This window comes from Somniosus microcephalus, chromosome 4, assembly GCF_052327205.1.
Source record: "Somniosus microcephalus isolate GS21.2 chromosome 4, FLI_Smic_1.0, whole genome shotgun sequence".
NCBI classification, from domain to species: domain Eukaryota; kingdom Metazoa; phylum Chordata; class Chondrichthyes; order Squaliformes; family Somniosidae; genus Somniosus; species Somniosus microcephalus.
This window is the reverse complement of record NC_140990.1, coordinates 73,931,300-73,937,283: the sequence shown is the minus strand read 5'-3', so window position 1 is coordinate 73,937,283 and position 5,984 is coordinate 73,931,300.

The following is a 5,984-nucleotide window of genomic DNA, read 5'->3' as shown; positions in this document are numbered from 1 at the left end:
GGTGCGGGTATCCTTGTATCTCTCCAGGTTGGATGATCAGTTGAAGCCTCGTCCACACACAAAACACGTGTATGGTTTCTCCCCGCTGTGAATGGTGCGATGTTTTTTCAGGCTGTGTAACTGGTTAAAGCTCTTTCCACAGTCAGTGCACTGGAACACTCTCACTCGGGTGTGTGTGTCTCGGTGCTTTTCCAGTCACACTGATGTTTGAAATCTTTTCCCACAGACAGAACAGACAAACGTTTCTCCTTCCACATTCAAAGGCTGATGATATTCAGGCCCTGATGAATGGAGTGACTCTGTCAGATCTTGCTGTGATGTTTGGTTTGAGTTTCCTGACTGCAATTCCTGCCCATTTAATACCCTGTAAAAGGAGTTTACAAATGTCATCACTGTAAGTGCAGGATAGAAATTCAGAACAGACAATTCTAGTTTCTATGGAACATTCTTTCCTCTCTTGTTCCCCCAAAGCTGTAAATCCCCGTCCCATACACTCTCCCTCCTCCCTGTGCTGAAATCCAAACCCATCGCACCATCTCCAACATTTCTTTCCTCCACTCCCAGTTTTCCCCCTCCCTCTACTCTGGTTGGGTTCAGTTCTACACCCGCTGTGTGCAGAGTGAGAATAAAATCATTGAGTCAATGATTGTCTCTCCTGGTCACTGGGACCCTGAAGCCCCGCCCACTCTCTGTTCCCGCCCAAATTAACCGCGCATGCGCCATGACCCGGCCCTGTCCAAGATGGCGGCCAGTGACCCCGCTGACCCGGGCGGCTGGGCCTGTCACCGCGGGACAAACACGGGGCCTGTGGGCTCTTATTCGGGGCCTGAGGCCTACACCCGGTGTTTATGAAGCTTCCCAGCCCACCCGTGGGTCCAACTCCTCCCCGAGCCCACAATCACCTACCGCTGCCCGCTGCCATATCTTCTGTTTCAGAACTGCGCCATCACTGGCACTGCGCATGCTCAGAGCACAGCCTGGTCCTGCGCCTGCACACTGGGCTCCTGTTGTCATTGACAGGGCACTTTCTGCCGCGCGGAGGATTCTGGGGAACCATCCTGCCAATGAAAGCCCCAATTAGTGAGCGAACCTTTTTTAAAACATTCCATCGAGATTGGGTCCGGAGAGGCAATAAACAAAATCAATTAATAAATTATACAGAAACCCACATGCCCGGGCCCTCCGCCATCGTGCGAAGTACGCTGGCCGCCACTTTTCAGTTACCAACTCCTACCTCAGGCCCCGCCCAGTCTGGTTTAATTGCTAAATATTTACTAACTGTGTTTTCTAACTTCAGTGCAGACCTGTTATTTAGAGGGGAACTTTCAAGGCACCATTTTTTGTGCCCTACATAAGAAGCTGTTAATGGCTTTACTAAGCCATTGTGACTGCCCTTGACATCAAGGCAGCATTTAATCGAGTGTGGCATCAAGGAGCCCGAGCAAAACTGAAGTCAATGGGAATCAAGGGGAAAACTCTCCATTGGTTGGAATCATACCTAGCACAAAGGAAGTTGGCTGTGGTTGTTGGAGGTCATTCATCTCAATCACATGACATCACTGCAGGAGTTCCTCAGGGCAGTGTCCTAGGCCCAACCATCTTCAGCTGTTTCATCAATGACCTTCCCTCCATCATAAGGTCAGAAGTGGGGATGTTCGCTGATGATTGCATACTGTTCAGCACCATTCGAGACTCGTCAGATACTGACGCAGTCCGTGTCCATATGCAGCAAGACCTGGACAACATTCAGACTTGGGCTGACAAGTGGCAAGTAACATTCGCACCACACAAGTGCCAGGCAATGACCATCTCCAACAAGCGAGACTCTAACCATCTCCCCTTGACATTCAATGGCATTACCATCGCTGAATCCCCCACTATCAACATCCTGGGGGTTACCATTGATCAGAAACTGAACTGGACCAGCCATATAAATACTGTGGCTACAAGAGCGGGCCAGAGGCTGGGAATTCTGCGGCGAGTGTCTCACCTCCTGACTCCCCAAAGCCTTTCCACCATCTGCAAGGCACAAGTCAGGAGTGTGATGGAATACTCTCCACTTGCCTGGATGAGTGCAGCTCCAACAACACTCAAGAAGCTCGACACCATTCAGGACAAAGCAGCCCGCTTGATTGGCACTCCATCCACCACCTTCAACATTCACTCCCTCCACCACCGGCGCACTGTGGCTGCAGTGTGTACCATCTACAAGATGCGCTGCAGCAACTCGCCAAAGCTCCTTCAACAGCACCTTCCAAAACCGCGACCTCTACCACTTAGAAGGACAAGGGCAGCAGACGCATGGGAACATCACCACCTACAAGTTCCCCTCCAAGCCACACACCATCCTGACTTGGACCTGTATCGCCGTTCCTTCACTGTCGCTGGGCCAAAATCCTGGAACTCCCTTCCTAACAGCATTGTGGGTGTACCTACACCATATGGACTGCAGCGATTCAAGAAGGCGGCTCACCACCATCTTCTCAAGGGCAATTAGGGATGGGCACTAAATGCAGGCCTAGCCAGCCAGCGACGCCCACATCCCATCAATGAATAAAAAAAGTAAAAATAAGCTGGCAGCAATTTTTTTCAAGGTGGAAAGTGTAGTGTATGTACCCGTCTACCTTTAAGAGAACTATTGTATGTAACCGTTCACCTTTAAGAAAACTATTTTAGGTGTGGCACTACTTTGTTTGGCTTCTGTATACTGTAATACCGACGGTGACCACACCAGTATATAAGTGTTGTGTCAGGATTTATTGGGCAGATTCGCCCTGACCTTCGAATAGTAAAGTCCTGTTTTAAGTTACTCTGGTAGTCTGTGTATTAATTAACTAAACAACCCACAGACTTTACAGTGGCGATGAGTCCGATCGTAACCTGCGGCAACAATACTTCCGAAGCAGTTAACGAGCGTCGAGAAGAAGCAACCGCCCTCGTCATTCTGCTGGGAGAAAACTCGAGTCTGCAGAGCTGGAAAGGAGGAAGAATTCAGAGACAAAGACTTCCATCAGCAACAGGCACTGACTGTCCCTTCTGCCATAGTGAGGAGTGAGCCGATCAGCACGAGAAGCAAGCCAGCCACGGTGACTGTGAGTAAGGGAAAAGTAAAAAGAATAACCGGAGGATAAGGGCGGTGCACTCGACCACGGTCGAGGGGGAAAGGAGCCGGACAGAAGTCGGGCCCAGAGGCGCTGAGACTGGGGCAGCGTGGAGCAAGGAAGCCGCGGTACAGACAGGCTGGGGACGCAACGGCGTCGTGAGACAGCTAGACCGCGACCGGCGAAAAAGGCCGGGCAGCGACCGAAGCCACGAAGTGCTGCGACCGGGAACGTAGGCGCGGGAAGAGATAAACTCAGCCGCAGCCGGGGAGGGAAGCACCGGACTGCGAGAGGGCTGGGAGGCGCGATTGGGAGCCGAGCGAGCGGGAGAGGCAGAGCCGACCAAGGGAGACTGAGCGAGAGCCAGTCCAGCGGCTGAAACTGTTCTCCGTCAACGGGGTGTACCCAGCGCCGGTAGAGCCGAGCGAGCGGGAGAGAGACAGAGCCCGAGCGAGGGGAACTGAGCGAGAGCCAGCCCAGCGGCTGAAACTGTTCACCGTCAACGGGGTGTACCCAGCGCCGGTTGCCCTGCCGAGAAAAGGGAAAGCACTGAAGCCGACGCGCAGGCTGCGAACCTGAAAGCCAGCGGCCGTCGCCCGTGGGGAAAGTGTACCCCTCCCGCCAGGGAAGAAACGCAGGAAGCCGCCATTAGGCGGGGAAGAAGACAGAAGCGGGAAACCGCCATTGAAATGGGCGGGGAGAGAAGATAAGCGCGGGAAACCGCCACTTTCGCGGGAACCGCCATCTTGAAAAAATATATATATATTAAAGAAATAATTCGTGGTGTTTATCAGGAAGAGAGGAAGATGCCTAAGCGTGGTAACATCAACGATTTTAATTCCGAGGTAGAAGACTGGGCCACGTATGTGGAACGCATTAAGATCTATTGTGAGGCCAATAAAATAGAAGAAGATGACAAAGCTATAACCTTGCTAAACTCGATGGGCGCGAAGACATACGGGCTCTTGAAGCATCTACTATCACCAGCTAAACCGGCGGATCAGACTTTCGATGATATTGTGGCTGTTCTGAAGGATCACTTGAACCCCACACCGTTGATGTTGGCGGAACGATTCAAATTCTATGCGAGAACGCAACGGAAAGACGAAAGCAACGCAGAATACTTGGTCGAACTGCGTAGACTAGCGAAACACTGCCAGTTTGGAGGGAATCTGACAGAGGCATTGCGAGACAAGTTCGTGTGCGGATTGGCAAGGGAAGGAACGCAAAAGCGACTACTCGAAGAGAACGACCTTACACTTGACAGGGCTGTCCTTATTGCAGCATCGCACGAAGCCGCAGCGAAGGGAACTGCGGAAATGCAGCTAAAGACAGCGGCACTCAGTGTGGATCAAATTACCTCGACAACAACAAAATGTTATCGTTGTGGGAAGACAACACACGACCAGAACCAATGCTGGTTTAAGAACCAGGAATGTAGGAAATGTGGCAAACTGGGCCACATAGCTAAGGTATGCCGGTCAGGGAAGAAGACCAGCAACCAAAGGACCAACAACCAAAGGAAGCCATCACAGGAAAAGTACAACAAGGTACACAAGGTGGCTGAGAAGAGTCCAGACGAACAGAATTCGGACTCAGACCCAAACGGCCAGGAGCTGGGTAGTCTGAGAATTCACAATGTGAGTAAGGAAGCTGACCTACAAACTATCTGGGTCATGCTAAAAATAGCTGGAGTCCAAGTGAAAATGGAGTTGGACACTGGATCAGCTCTATCAGTCATAAATCGAAGGGATTACCACCAGCTATTCTCACATATACCCTTAAGAGATACCAAGTTCTTATTGCAGACATACACGGGGCATAAAGTATACCCCATGGGAAAGATAAGTGTCAAGGTGAGAGATAGGGGTAAAGAACACCCAAGAATGAACTTATACGTACTACCTGAGGGAGGACCACCACTTCTAGGACGGGAGTGGATCAAGAAAATAGACATGGAATGGCACTATCTAAAAGCCATAACAAGTGAGGACTCGGTGCAGACAATCAGCTCAGATTCTGAATCGGATGACGATAAGACCAACCCAAATGTGAAAGACAAGGCTAAAATGGACTTGCCGGCTAAGGTTGGAAAAACGAAGGCATGCAGAAAGGCTTATGCTCCAGAGAAGAACAAAGTTTCAGAACAGAGCTCCACCGAACAACGACAACATAGTTTGACAGAGAATTCTGTGTCTGTTCAGTTTAAGGACATATCCATGACGGAAGAACACCGAGCTCGGACTCAACTTTATTTCAAATTACGACAACAATTAGAACAATTGAGTTACCGTCTCGTACAAGAGATGAAAACAATGAAAAAGTTCTATGACACCGAATGGGAGAATCTGGAAAGACAACAGAATCAGCTAGCTCAAGCAGAGAGCGACCATAGAGCCATCGTGACCAATCACCGATCACATCTCCCTTATGATGTTCAGGAGTTAGAATATTTGCAGAAAGAAGCAAATGAAGAGGAATCTTCAGGAAGCCAGGATTTTATTCCAGTTCTTCTCTACGACTCCTTACAAGCAGAGTTTGAGAAGTTGAAGGAAAAGTATGAACAGGCCCAGGCTACAATCCTGGAAGGGGTTAACTCGGCAACCTCCGAAAAGCTAGTTTCAGTGGAAGCTTATGAGCAACTAAAGGTTGAACATGAGCAAGAAGTCCAAAGGCTGCAGGAAATTCTTGATGAGCTCAAGGCCAAGACAGACTCATCGGTAGAAGTTCCATCCATAGATGAGAAATTAGAGGTGAAAGACATGGCAGAACATGAAAGTCAAGATGTCCAAGAACTCATAAAAATATTGAAGGAAACCCAAGACAAATATGAGGCGGCAATGGCCGAGGTTCAACAACTTGAAGAACAGATTCAACTGGGAA